This window comes from Erinaceus europaeus, chromosome 1 (assembly GCF_950295315.1).
Source record: "Erinaceus europaeus chromosome 1, mEriEur2.1, whole genome shotgun sequence".
NCBI lineage: Eukaryota > Metazoa > Chordata > Mammalia > Eulipotyphla > Erinaceidae > Erinaceus > Erinaceus europaeus.
Genome location: NC_080162.1, coordinates 17,281,921 through 17,297,651, shown reverse-complemented (window position 1 = coordinate 17,297,651; position 15,731 = coordinate 17,281,921).

Genomic DNA, 15,731 nt, shown 5'->3' with positions numbered 1-15,731 from the left:
AAAATTATGACAAGAAATAGTAAACTTAATAATCACAGAAATAAAGAGAACTATGGAGGAAGGGATAGCAGAATTAGGAAAACAACAGATGAGACCCTCAAGGAAAATACTAGCTACTTCGAGGTAATTAGAGAACTGAAAGCTGAAATAGCTGAACTGAAGAAAGAAGCTGAAGGAAGGGAAAGCAGACTAACAGATGCATAAAACAGAATTAGTCAGACAGAGGATGAGCTAGAGAAAAGTAAGAAAGAGGTAAAAGAGCTCAAAAGGAGATTGAGAGACAGTGAAAACAACAGCAGAGACATATGGATTGATCTCAGTAGAAGTAACATTAGCCTGCCAGAGGAAGAAAGAGAGGAAGGGGAAACAAACATTCTAGAGGAAATTATAGAGGAAGACTTCTCAGACCTGAACAACAGAAAGGACATTAAGATTCAAGAGGCCCAAAGAGTACCGAACAGAATCAACCCAGACCTGAAGACACCAAGACACATCATAGTTACAATGAAAACAAGTAAGGGTAAAGAAAGGATCCTAAAGGCTGCAAGAGAAAAACAAAAAGTCACATACAGGGGAAAACCTATAAGACTATCAGCAGAATTCTCCACTCACACTCTAAAAGCCAGAAGAGGATGGCAAGATATCTATCAAGCACTGAATGAAAAAGGATTTCAACCAAGGATAATATATCCTGCTAGACTTTCATTCAAACTATATGGAGGGATCAAAAACCTTTTCAGACAGACAACAGTTAGAGGAGGAAACCATCACCAAGCCTGCCCTGCAAAAGATTCTAAAAGACCTTCTATAAACAAGAACATCACTATAATACTTGCAATATACGAGAGCAAATAAAAAAGTGTTAAATCATGGCACTACAATACATTAAATCCATAATGTCAATAAATATCAATGGATTAAACTCACCCATCAAAAGGCACAGAGTGGGAGGATGGATCAGAAAACATAACCCAGCCATATGCTGCTTAGAAGAATCCCATCTGAACAAACAAGATAAGCACAGACTTAAAGTGAAAGGATAGAAAACTATCATACAGGCTAGTGGACCACACACACACAAAAAAAAAAACCAGGAACATCCATTATCATTTCTGACACAATATATTTTAAATTAAATAAAGTAATAAAAGATGGGCAAGGCCTTTTCATAATTTTTAGAAGATCAACCAGCCAAGAAGACTTAGCAATTATTAACATCTATGCACCCGATGAGGGAACATCTAAATACATCAAACACCTACTGAAAGAACTGCAAAAAGACACCAATAGTATTAAATAATAGTGGGAGACATTAACACCCCACTCACACTTAGATAAACAAAGCAGATAATTAACAATGAAACAAAAGAATTAAATGAAGAGATGGACAGACTAGACCTCCTGGATATTTTCAGAGTTCTTCACCCCAAAAAACCAGAATACTCATTATTTTCAAATCCACAGAACACATACTCCAAGATAGACCACATGTTAGTCCATAAAGACAGCATCAATAAATTCAAGGGCATTGAAATCATCCCAAGTATCTTCTCAGACCACAGTGGAGTAAAGTTAACATTTAACAACAAACAGAAAATTACAAAAAAGACACAGAATTAGGAAACTAAACAACATACTGCTAAAGAACCACTGGGTCAGAAAGACACTCAAGCAAGAAATTCAAATGTTCCTGGAAACAAGTGAAAATGAAGACACAACCTATCAAAATATTTGGGACACAGCTAAAGCAGTATTGAGAGGGAAACTCAGGCATAAAATCACATATTAAAGAACAAGAAAATGCTCAAATAAATGACATTACTTCACACCTTAAGGACTTAGAGGAAGAGGAACAAAGGAACCCTAAAGTAACCAGAAGAACAGAAATCACAGTCTTTTGGTGGTGGGAATGGTGTTTACATACACTCCTATTAATCTCTAGTCATATAAATCACTATTTAATTAATATGAGAGGGGAAAAATGATTGTATGTCTCTAACTTTTTAAAACAAAGACTCAGTCTTTTTAATACATAGGCTGAGTCTTTAATATGTTGACTCTTTCAAAAGCCTAGACCAGGGAGAACAGAAGCAACCGGTGGCACAGCTATATACAATATGCTGGGTATTGTACAGCAAAACTAACAAAGGGACTTTTCAAAGATAACCCAGTTACCAAAAAGTGTAACAATAACTATCCATTGTCTTCTTGAACCCTAAGACAGCAGGAACCTCACATTTCCACTATAGAGCCTAAATTTCCCCCAGTCCTAGAACCTTAGGATGGGGTGCACTTTCCTGCTTGCTTCTCTCAATTCATATCAAATAATATCGCATCCACTGACTACAACCTAATCAACGCAATGAGTGCCACCTCAGCATGCTTCACTTCAGACTGTGTCCAGAGACTTCAGGTGTGGAATGACAACCCTTCAGCTTCATCACTCTGGTGACACCTTTCCTTTCATAGTATTCTCTAATTCTATTCCAGGTGGTTCACTTCCTAACAAAGTCCCAAATTCTAGATATAGACTACATCCCCTGAGATAAAGCATATGTTCACACGTATACATAAACTAGGGCAAAATAAATACCTGAAAGCAGTAGCACACTAGAATTTGCAGTGAGTACCCCCCCTAACACTTCATCTGTACTATTCCAGCCTTCAGGTCCATGATTCTTCAACAATTTGTTTGGCTTTGTATGTTAACTCTCTTTTTAGCCGCCAGTTTCCAGATGCCATCAGGATGTCGGCCAGGCTTTCTTGGACAGATGACCCCACCAATATGTCCTGGAGCTCAGCCTCCCCAGAGACTCACCCTACTAGGGAAAGAGAGAGGCAGGCTTGGAGCATGTATCGACCAGTCAATGCCCATGTTCAGCGGGGAAGCAATTACAGAAGTAAGACCTTCCACCTTCTGCAACTCACAATGACCTTGGGTCCATATTCCCAGAGGGATAAAGAATAGGAAAGCTATCAGGGGAGGGGATGGGATATAGAGAACTGGTGGTGGGAATTGTGTGGAGTTGTACCCCTTCTATCCTACAGTTTTGTTAATGTCTCTCTTTTTAAATAAATAAATTAAATAAATAACATTTAAAAATGTGTTTATCTATAAATTTAAATGCACTTTTATTGAAGAAATAATGATCACGGGGTAATTTTATAAAAGTAAAATAATTAAATAAGTCTTTGAACTTTTAAACATTAAGAGAATATATATCAGAATTGAGTTTCTATACCCCTGAAAACTGTTCTTACCCCTGTGAAAAAAAGTGTGGTGTCTTTTTAGAACATGAAAAAATGACCAGTTCTATGACCTAGCAATTGTTCTCTTAGAGATATATATAAGGAAAGCAAATACACCCACCTGAAAATATTTATGTAAACATATTATACTGGTATAATTTGTAATGGTACAAATCTGAAATCAATCCTGAGTTACAATAACAGATGAGTGACTAAGAAAGTTGTGGCAAAGATACACAAAGAACTACTACTTAGGTGTTAAAATTGAATAAATCTTCTCATTTTCCTCACTTTGGATAGAACTTGAAGAGATCATATTAAGTGAAGTAATCTGAAAAGAGAAAGATGAATACTAGATTATCTAATTTATGCATGGAACTTTAAAAAGAAGGGCAAAATGTTAAAACAAAATCAAACTTAGATTGGTTTTGATATATTTTACCAAAACAATGAACTCTGGGAAATAAAGAGAAGGGATGGGATGTGGGAACTTTAGTGTCCTGGTGCATGATAGTTGGGTGTGAGAATATTTCACAGATATCTGTCACAGAAAGATGAGAATTTGTACCCATGTGCTAACAGCTATTAATACTTTACCCCCCCAATAATAACAGAAAGAAGTGTGGGTTTTTTTTGAAGAATTTCAATAACCATAGGTTGGTCAATTTTTTTCTAGTAAAGTAATAAGTAACATCATCATCATTATTATTAGGCTCTAAAAGATATAAATATGATAGATTTCAGTATTCTATATGATTTTAGTGCAGTTAAAATTAAATGTGCCATAAAACAGAATGAGATGAAACGTTTAAAAAAGAAATGGGGAGTTTACATAGGAGTGTTTTTAAATGCAGGTAATAAAACAGGACCCTCAGATAAGTCTGTGAAGTGGAAAATAAGTCTTTAGTAACATCTGAGTTGTGAAAAAATAAAACTCTGCAAAACAAATGGATAATTGTGTTCTGAAACAACCCTCAGGAAAGGCAAACATCAATTTTCATATGCAATTATATGTCTGAATATACAATCATTACTCATGGGTAAGCATTCCTATGTTCAATATCTATTATTTTCCTTATATTTTCCCTCTTCATCTCTCTCTGCATGCTCTACTCTATAAGAAATTTTAAGCAAATTTTCTGTTGATTTTGTCTATACTTCTTGGTGGTAAGAGCGAAAGTAAAGTTAAAGGTACAGTGAGCAAAGTCACTTTAGTTAACAGTAGAGATTCCACCTAAGAAATATTTATTAAGTCAGCCTATTTGCACATTCTTTACTCACTTAAGAAGCATTGATTACAGTAAACAGATTAAAATATGAAACTTTTATAATTGTGTACACCTGGAACTTAAATAACATTGCAATATCTTTTTAATAAGTATTACTTTAAACTGAAAAAAATGATCACTCTTCTAGGCTAGGAGACTTTATATTATAGATTATCTCAATCACATCTTGTTTAACTATCATCATGTACATATGGACCATTTTACTTAATAGCAGATTTTTTGCAGGTCTTTTTTTTTCTTGTGAGGTGACACCCCTGCAGGTGGGGATCCAGAGGCTTGAACCCGGATCCTTATACGAGTCCTTGAGCTTCACTCAATGAACGCTTAACCCACTGCACTACTGCCCAGGCCCCTCTCTCTCTCTCTCTCTCTCTTTTTTAATCTTTTTATTTTATTTTATTTTATAAAAAGGAAACACTGACAAAAACCATAGGATAAGGGGTACAACTCAACACAATTCCTGCCATTAGAACTCTGTATCCCACCCTCTCCCCTGATAGCTTTCCTATTCTTTGTTTGTTTTGGGTTTTCTTGTTTGTTTATTTGTTTTTAAGACCAGAACACTGCTCAGCTCTGGCTTATGGTGGTGTTGGGAATTGAACCTGGGACTTCAGAGCCTCAGGCATGAAAGTTTGTTTGCATAACCATTATGCTGTCTCCCCAGCCCACTTTCCTATTCTTAAACCCCCTATTTTTTTCCCCTAATTTGAGGCCAGATCTCATAAACCTAATACTGGTTTGGATACAGAGACTAAAACTCGGTGTTTTATTAATTTTAAGAAAGTCTAAACTTGTCAGATAAAGAACTGACTATAAAAACTGGATAACGGAAAGCAACAGGCTGATTTAATGATAACCATTTTGGCTACAATCACCCAGGTACCTAGAAAGGGAATCCTTAGACTCCCCCACAGATAATGTGGGCCAGACCTATAATAGATCTGTCTCTCTTCCATCATTGGTTACGCTCATTAGGAACTTCCGTATAAGGCCTTTCATAAGCTTCTGCAGAATGATATTCTCAATATGAGCTAGAAATTATAGGGACTGATCCACTCTCTCAAGGATTATCCTAGTCTACCACTTGAGGAAGACTGATTTTGAAATAAGTGAAGCCCAGAATGTGCCCAGCTGTGACTATGGACTGTGAGCTCAGTCTGACAGGGACTTGGAGGTTCTACAAGTTCCTCTGCTAAATATGAATATATATGGGCCCTGAGTTAGATCTGTGCTAAATAGTAAATTACATTTACATATTTTATTAAGTTTGCAAGCAACTTTCTGCCCTAATCCTGCTTTTTAGTTTTACCCTCAACTGTTGTTGTTTTCTTTCGGGCTATGTTGTTTTCGCTGGGCTATGTTGTTTTCGCCAGGATGGCTTCAAGGGCAGGTAACAGATGACCCGGGACTCATGGCTGGGTCATGAGTATCTCTTTATTCATGCAGGACACAGCGCAATCTAAGCCGAGCTAAGCTAAACTCAAGGTACTCTCAAACTCACAATGCTGTCTTTATATATATTTGCCAAGTAGGGTGGAAACAGGATGTGACAGAGAGGGTGGAGAGAAAAGTGACTGGTGAGCTTAATGTGCAGCTTGGCGATACGAGAATCCGGCATGAAGCCCAGGCAGTCTATCTTGGCATTACTCTCAATCGCACCCTGTCATTTCACGAACATCTCATAAAAACTGCAGCAAAGGTGGGCGCGAGGAATAACATCATTGCAAGACTGGCCAGCTCCTCATGGGGCGTGAGCGCTTCCACACTACGATCATCATCTCTGGCATTATGCTATTCCACTGCAGAATACTGTGCCCCAGTATGGTTCCGTAGCCCCCATGTCCACTTGGTCGATTCCAAATTATATTCCTCCATGAGGATAATTTCTGGAACCATCCGTTCCACCCCGGTTCCATGGCTGCCAGTTCTTAGCAACATCACCCCACCAGATATTCACAGGGATGTGGCATCATCTAAGTTCATTTCCCACATCTACGTCTGACCGGACCTGCCAATATACGCGGATATCTTCACCCACCCTGTCCAATGCTTGACGTCTCGTCACCCAATCTGGTCCCCTACGCCTACACTGAACTTCTCTGTTCCAGACTCTTTGAAACAGAGTTGGCAGTCAGCTGAGGTAAAGAACAAACACCTCATCACAGACCCCTGCGAGCGTCAACCCGGCTTTGACCTAGCACGTTATGATTGGGCCCTCCTCAATCGCTATTGAACAGGCCATGGCCGGTGTGCCACTATGATCCATCGCTGGGGAGCCAGAGACCCGAACTGCCCCTGTGGCTACAGACAGACTATGACCCACATAGTCAATGACTGCCACCTCTCCAGATTCAAAGGAGGTCTCGAAACTTTACATCAGGCTCAACCTGACGCTGTTGACTGGCTACAGAAGAAGGTCAAATGCTAGAAGAAGGTGAAAATCAGAGTGTGACAAGGAGGGGGTGGAGCAGGCGAGAATCCTATCTCTGAACCACCAATGCTGTGGAGGGAGGGTGGTGCTTGTAAACAGTGGTTATGTAAATAGAATAGTGTTAAGCAGGGGGGATTTAAACCAAATGAAACAGAAGGGGTCTCATGCATACCAACAAACTGTGATATTATCTTCCCAGATAATATTTCTTTTTTTTTAATTTCTTTATTGGGGAATTAATGTTTTACATTCAACAGTAAATAGTTCATAGTTTGTACATGCATAACATTCCCCACTTTCAATAGTTTGTACATGCATAACATTCCCCACTTTCCCATTTAACAATACAACCCCCACTATGTCATTTATCATCCTTCATGGACCTGTATTCTCTCCACCCACCCACTCCCACCCCAGAGTCTTTTACTTTGGTGCGATATGCCAATTACATTTCAGTTTCTACTTGTGTTTTCATTTCTGATCTTGTTTCTCAACTTCTGCCTGAGAGTGAGTTCATCCCATACTCATCCTTCTGTTTCTGACTTATTTCACATAACATGAATTTTTCAAGGTCCATCCAAGATCGGCTGAAAACAGTAAAGTCACCATTTTTTACAGCTGAGTCCAGATAATATTTCTAGTGCATCCCTATGTTAGCTATCAAGCACAAGCAAAGATTATTAAGACATAGGCTCCTAGGAACATTCCTAAAACAGACTTTCTAGCTTCCTTCCATACTGAGGTCCCTAATTTCATTTGCTCTATTCCTACTTTATGGTTTTTATTTACTAAAAAATTTTGCCCTGCTCTCCATCTTACTGCATTTCAGCCAACAAGTTCTAAATGCTGCCATGATTCCATCTTTACTTCCCTGGACAGATGACTTTATGAATGTTCCCTGGAACTTCATCTTTCCAGAATTGTACCTCACTAAGAATAGATAGAAACAGGCTGGGGGAATGGATCAACATGCCAATACCCATGTCCAGTGGAGAAGCAAATACAGAAGTAAGAACTCAACTTAAGAAACCCCAAAAGAAATTTGGCCCATACTCCCAGAGGGGTAAATAATAAGGAAGTTTCCAATGGAGAGAGATGGGGCACAGAACTCTGGTTGTGGAAACTGTAGGGAATTATACCCCTATTATATTATAATTTAGCAAATCAATATTAAATAACTAATAAAAATAAAATAAGAAAAGTACAGAATATTTAAAAATAAATAAAATTACTACAGTTAATTGCTATTTCCAGTATAACATAATAATTAATCCCTTTAACATAGAAATTGAATAAGTGAAGAATTATTCTATTTATGGACACATATCTATATGTTTATGTAACTATATATATTTAGGTATATTTAAAAATTTTAATTCTTATGGCTCCATTGTATATATTCATATATCCATTTCATTTGAAAATCATATTACAATAATGGAAAAAGGAAATAATAGCCTATAAACACAAGAGGTTGTCTTTTTATTCTCTTACTATCAGTGTTTTACCATACTAACAGAGTAATTATCAGAATCAGTGTTCATTCTCTTGCTTTTAACCAGATTTGTTGAAGGAGTATAAGTGTTATATTTTAAGAAATAAAACACAAACACAGCACATAGCAAAGGTAGAAAAATTAAAGTAAATTCTTATTTACTTTCATATCATAATCTTCAAATACTTGAATCTGTGACAGAAATTTTAGCAATAAGCTTTCCAAGTGCCAGATTGTAAAAAGAGACAATTATTCAGAAAATTTACATATTTCACAAGATGATAGCTAGTTGTCAGAGGGAAAAACAACTTATAAAGGAAAAAAATTGGTGCACCAGTTTTTTTTCTATGTAAACACTTGAAACTATTGAATATCATAATTCATTAAAAACATGAAAAATAATCTTAAAATAATTAATATTTTCCCCCAGTCCTGGAAACTTTAGGGTGGGACTCACTTTCCTGCATGCTTCTCTCAACTCATACCAAATGTTATTGCATCCGCCTATCCCAACCTAATCAACAACGCAAGGAGTACCACCTCAGCATGCTTCACTTCAGACTGTATCCAGAGATGTCAGGCATGGAATATCAACCTTTCACCCTCATTACTCTGGTGAGACCTTTCCTTTCATAGTATTCTCAAATTCCATCCCAGGAGGTTCATTTCCTAACAAAATCCCAAAACCTAGATATAGACCAGATCCTGTAAAATAGAGCATATGTTCACATGTATCCATAAATTAGGGCAAAATATATGCCTGAAAGCAAAAGTACACAATAGTCTGCAGCGAGTCAGTATAAAGTTCCTAATGAAATAGTGTCTACTTAGACTTACTCTTCTCGCCTACTTCCTATTACAGTTCTCTCACTCACTCCAAAGCTAACCTCATCAAAACAAAGACTGCAAAAGCTGAATAAGGGCAAGAGACTGGCATACTTTAATGATGACTCTTTAGTCACTATCAGGCTACCCCATCAGCTGGGGCCCTATTCTGGAAGTCCTGAGATTCTCAAACAAACATGATGGGCCTAGACCTCAAATAAATCTCTCTCCCCAATGTTACCAGTTATATCTATCAGGAACAACACAATAAAACCTTTGGTGTGTCCCCATAGGACCTTGCCCTCAACTTGGATCAACAAAGGTAAAAAAATTTCCATACTCCAAAGGGAGGATGGACAACATACTCTATGCAATACCTGAGAAAGATGGGTCCTGAAATTGGAGCAGCTTGGAACATTCCTACTCGTGACCACAGAATGTGAGCTCAGATCTACAGGGATGCAGAAGTCACATGGACTCCTTAGCTGAATATGGGACCCAGATCAGATGAGATCAATGAGGTTTACAGTCAACAGTATTTATATACCATTCCCATATTGGGAGCTATTCTCTTCCCTGATCCAGGTTTCTGGTCCTGCCAGCCATGACACCACCTCCCCAGACAATAATTAGGATCCATCTGCATATCAGATTTCAATTTCAAGCAAAACACACACACACACACACACACACACACACACACACACACACACACACACACACAAACCACTAGTATAGCCACAGGGCCTTTGGAATATAACTAAAATATGCCTACTAGCTATCTACAAAATGGAGGGGCCCCCAACTCTTCACCTGCACTATTCCAGTCTTTAGGTCCATGACTGGTCAACAATTTTTTTGACATTGTATGTTAACTCTCTTTTCAGTCACCAAGTTCCAGATGTTAGCGTAATGCTGACCAGACTTCACTGAACAAAAAACCCCACCAATGTGTCCTGGAGCTCTGCTTCCCCAGAGCCCTTTCCCACTAGAGAAAGAGAGACAGGCTGGGAATATGTATCAACCTGCCAATGCCCATGTTCAGTGGGGAAGCAATTACAAAAGCCAGACCTTCTACCTTCTGCATCCCACAATGACCTTTGGTCCATACTCCCAGAGGGATAGAGAATAGGAAAGCTATTGGGGGATGGGTTACAGAGTTCTGGTGGTGGAAATTATGTGAAGTTGAACCCCTCTTATCCTATGATTTTGTCAATGTTTCCTTTTATAAATAAAAAATTAAATTAAATATAATAATAATTTATTAATTATATAAATATGTTTCAATATAGAATTTATGGTGTCCTGTAGCTTACTAGAGATCATTTTGATGACAGCAATAAGATGTATTTTGTGGCAACTTTGTTTTTAAAACTTTATAAACATGTCTTCAGAACGTTTTCCAAAGTTCTAGCACTTTTTAAATCACAGATGAATATTCATAAATTTTCCCAAGAGCACTTGTCAACAACATCTACTTCAGCATCTACTTCAAATATCCAAATAAAAACTTTTGGATCTAACAATCTTTCAAGGTTCTGCAGTTATATTTTGACCACTACATTGAATTCATCTTCTCCATATTGACAAGCATTTGTTGACAACAGACCACAGTTAGAATTAGTTTCATCAACTTGAAATATTTTAGTTATATGAAGTCACCAGAGGCAATAGACCAAGATTTTGACTAATTTTCACATGTAAGGGTATTGCTTTCTTCCTGGTGATATAGTATCTACTGGACAAAGCATTTAGAACTATTTTTATATCAAGAGTTGGCATGAAGAAAGGTTGAAAGAACACAATGTCATTAATCGACTTCTGTGGCATTGATTCTGGTGGTTTTAGTCTGGGATTATGTTCTTCTTACATTTTATATAGGTTTCTCATAATTTTTCAAATTTTACAGTATTCCCTTTAAAATTGCTATATAGTCTAGGGAATTATAACTCTCTGGGAGAGACTGAAGTGTCTCCCAGTGTCTGATTCATCATGGCAGTTTCCATGAATCAAGCAAAACAAACTTTATTTAGAGAACAGAGACATAGTTCATGAATAGACACACAAGAGTTACTAAAAAATGTGGGAAATTGCTGAGTTTCTTTTAGCTGTATGTTCTCAATTTGGAGAACATATAGCAAAGTGTTCTGGAATGTTCTGGAATGAACTTTCACGTGGTCATTTTGATGACTTGATTCTATTCCATTGGCCTTCTGTCTTCCAGGTGCTTTAATTCTCTTTTAAGGCCCCTCCTACCCTTCCCCCCTGTTGCCAGTGAGTGAAGAAACCACCCTGGAATTTCTGCAAAGACCAAGCTCCCATAAATAAAATCCATGTGACCGCTAGTCTAAGACTTATTCAGACTCAATTTTGCCTCTAACAAAGTTGCTTCCTGGTGCACTTTATTTTGTTCTGTTTTTATATACGTTGCCTTTCTGATTATCATAAAATTGTTCATTATGTTTCTGCTTATCTTCTGAGACGATAGTCTATTCCACTCTATAAAGCAAAATTTGTATATTTTAACTGAAGTATTTTTTATATTCACAAAATATTAGTGGGTGGTACACCAGGTGGTTGTGTGCCTTGTTAAATGGATATTTTATAGTGAACAAGAACCCAGGTTCAAGCCCCTGGTCCCCACATGCATGGGGGGAAGCTTCATAAGTGGTGAAGCAGGGCTGCAGGTCTCTCTCTATCTCTCTCTCTCTGTATCTGACCTCCCCCTCTAAATTTCTTTCTGTCTCTACTTAATAATAAATAAATAAATTTATTTTTAAAAACTTAAAAAAGAAAATTTTAGTTAACTTCTTCTTTTTTTTTTTTAGATGATTATTATATTTGCTCCTGGCTCATATACACATAGGTGGCAGATTGGCTTGGGTGTTAAATTATTTATTTACTTATTTATTTATAGTCCCTTTTGTTGCCTTTCTATTTTTTTTTTTTTTTTAGTTTTACTAGCATAGTGCACTACTTATTTTTTAATTTATTTTTTATTTAAGAAAGGATAAATTAACAAAACCATAGGGTAGGAGGGGTACAAGTCCACACAATTCCCACGACCCAATCTCCATATCCCATCCCCTCCTCTGATAGCTTTCCCATTCTTTATCCCTCTGGGAGCATGGACCCAGGGTCATTGTGGGTTGTAGAAGGTGGAAGGTCTGGCTTCTGTAATTGCTTCCCCACTGAACATGGGCATTGACTGGTCAGTCCATACTCCCAGTCTGCCTCTCTCTTTCCCTAGTAGGGTGGGTCTCTGGGGAAGCAGAGCTCCAGGACATATTGGTGGGGTTTTCAATCCAGGGAAGCCTGGCCAGCATCCTGATGGCATCTGGCACCTGGTGGCTGAAAAGAGAGTCAACATACAAAGCCAAAAAAATTGTTGAACAATCGTGGACCCAAAGGTTGGAATAGTGGAGAGGAAGTGTTAGGGGGGTACTACTCACTGCAAACTCTAGTGTACTTCTGCTTTCAGGTATATATTTTGCAATAGTTTATGGATGTGTGTTAACATATGCTCTCTCTCACAGAACCTGGTCTATGTCTAGGTTTTGGTACTTTGTTAGAAAGTGAACCACCTGGGATAGAATTAGAGAATACTATGAAAGGAAAGGTCTCACCTGTGTAATGAAGCTGAAGGGTTGTCATTCCACACCTGGTCACTGGACACAGTCTGAGCTGAAGCATGTTGAGGTGGCAATCGTTGCGCTGGTTAGATTGTGATCGGCGGATGCAATATTATTTGGTTTGGATTGGGAGACGCATACGGGAAAGTGGGCCCTATCCAAGGGTTCCAGGACTGGGGGAAGTAGGGGCTCTATAGTGGAGATGTGAGGTTCCTGCTGTCTTAGGGTTCAAAAAGACAATCGATAGTTAATGCTAGAAGGAATTATGTTAATTGAGCTAAGTCAGAAAGATAAAGATGAGTATGGGATGATCCCACTCATCAACAGAAGTTGAGAAAGAAGATCTGAAAGGGAAACTAAAAGCAGGATCTGACTAAATTGAAAGTGGGGCACCAAAGTAAAAACCCTATGGTGAGGGGTAGACATGCAGCTTCCTGGGTCAGTGGGTGGGATGGGACACGGTCTTTTGGTGGTGGGAATGTTGTTTATGTACACTCCTAGTAAAGTGTAGTCATACTAATCACTAGTTAATTAATATGAGAGGGGGAAAATTAATTGTATGTCTCGAAGTTTTTAAAACACAGACTGAGTCTTTTTAATATATAGACTGTGTATTTGATATGTGGACTCCCTCAAAAGCCTAGACCAAGTAGATCAGAAGCAACCAATGGCACAGCTACATACAAGATACTGGGTACTATACAGCAAACCCTAACAAAAGGACTTTTCAAAGTTTTAGTTAACTTCTTTTGGATATTCTGGGAACACACACACACTTCTACCTATAAAGTTATACTTATCTGCTTATTACTTAAGAAGCTAGCTGTAGCCAATAGCTTTTGCAAAACTATAAATAGGTAACTAGAGGTACATTTTGCTGACTTTTTGCAATTGTCAATTTGGTGTTTACTCTCCTTCTTTCTTTCTTTTAATGTAATGTTTATTAAAAAATCAGAGTTTCAACTTTTGTGTGTAAAATCAGTAATAGTGTTTTGAGTGAAAAGATGTTCTCCAAAGATGCTGTGATGGCAGCATTAATGTGAGAAAAGAACAATGAAGAGTCTTAAATTTCAGTTCAGTTCCACTGCCTTAGATAACCTATTTTAAATATGCATTCTAAAGTATTTATTTACTGTTTGTAGAGATAGATATGGGAGGGAGGGAGATAGCGAAGGACCTTGGAGTGGAAGGACTGGGGCACTGCTTCACTGCTTTAGAAGTTTCCCCCTGTAAGTGGGGGGCTGGGGGCTTGAATCCAGGTCCTTGTGCTCTGTAACATATGCTCTATACAGGATCTGCCACCCCCAGCCGTCTTAAATAAATCTTTTTTCCCATGTAATACATCTTTTTTATACATCATCCATTCTGGAAAATTAATCAGAAATCACATTTGTAACATCCAAAGAAATGTGGCATAAAGCAAAGAGGAAAAAGTGTATATTTTCTAAGTTTATCTTCTTAAGTGGTGTGTTGTTCAAAGGCTATCAGATTACAGTAGAAAATATGGCATTGCTTATTCCAGTGAATAGTTGTTTCCAGTGATTTATTTAGTCCAGTGACTAGTTGTTGTGTTTATTTTATCATCCACTGAATATTTGAATAACTGAAATGATCTGTGGACATGGTCTTTGTACTGCCTGTTTAAAGAAACTAACTAGGTCAGCACATTGCAAATTTAGGTGAGAATTGTGTGGAATTGTACCCTTATAGTCTTGTCAATATTTCCATTTTTAAAATAAATATTTAAAAAATATAATCAGTTCAACGTTAATTAAATTACAACAGGATGGTCAAGAAATATAATTATCATTTACCCCAGCTGATAGGGTGGCCTGATAGTGACTAAAAAGTCATCATTAAACTATGCCAGCCTCTTGCCCATATTCAGCTCTTGCAGTCCTTACTTTGTCTGACATGGTTAGCTTTGGAGTGGTTGAGGAAAGTAGGTGAGAAGGTTATATAGGTCTAAATAGAAACTATTTCATTAGGAACCTTAAGGTGTCTTTTTAGGTCTTTCTACTTGCTTGCTTCATTTATTGACTCACTGCAAACTGTTGTGCAATTTTGAGGTGTAACCTAGAAGGTGGTACTGGTTGCATTGCTTCGGTTGTGATCAGCAGATGCAGTATCGGTTGATATGACTTGAAAGAAGCATGTAGGAAAGTGAGCCCCACCCTAGAGCTTCCAGTCCTGGGAGAAATATGGGCTTTTTATAGAAAGGGAAAGGTTCCTCCAGTCTAAGGGTTTAAGGGGGCAATAGATAGTTATTGTTATAACCAAATTATTTGTCAGTTGAGTTAGTTTTGAAAATCCCTTTGTTAGCAATTGCTGTATCATATAAGACCTCACCATAATTTATATCCTTTTATGCTATTTACATATAGCTGTATCTTATAAAGTAATGCCACCAGTTGTTTTTGTTCTCCCTGGTCTAGGCTTTTATAAGATTTAATATTTCAAAGATAATATCCTTATTAGGAATATAGTAACAATTTGAGCCCACTGTTAAAATTAAATCTGATTACCAATTTGATGTTTTAAGTGCTTAGATTGAAGGAACATATACTCACAGCTATGTTCTATGCATCAAAATGTTTGGGACATTCATTCTATTCCCCCCCCTAATATTAATTAAATAGTAATTTATGAGACTGTAAGTTAATAGGAGTGTATATTAACACCAATCCCACCACCAAAGGTGTGTTCCTCCACCCCCTAGTGAAGCTGAACATCTACCTTCACCCTCCACCCAGAGATTTTTACTTTGGTGCCCTACTCCAAGAATTGATTATATTTTTATACAGTTCTTA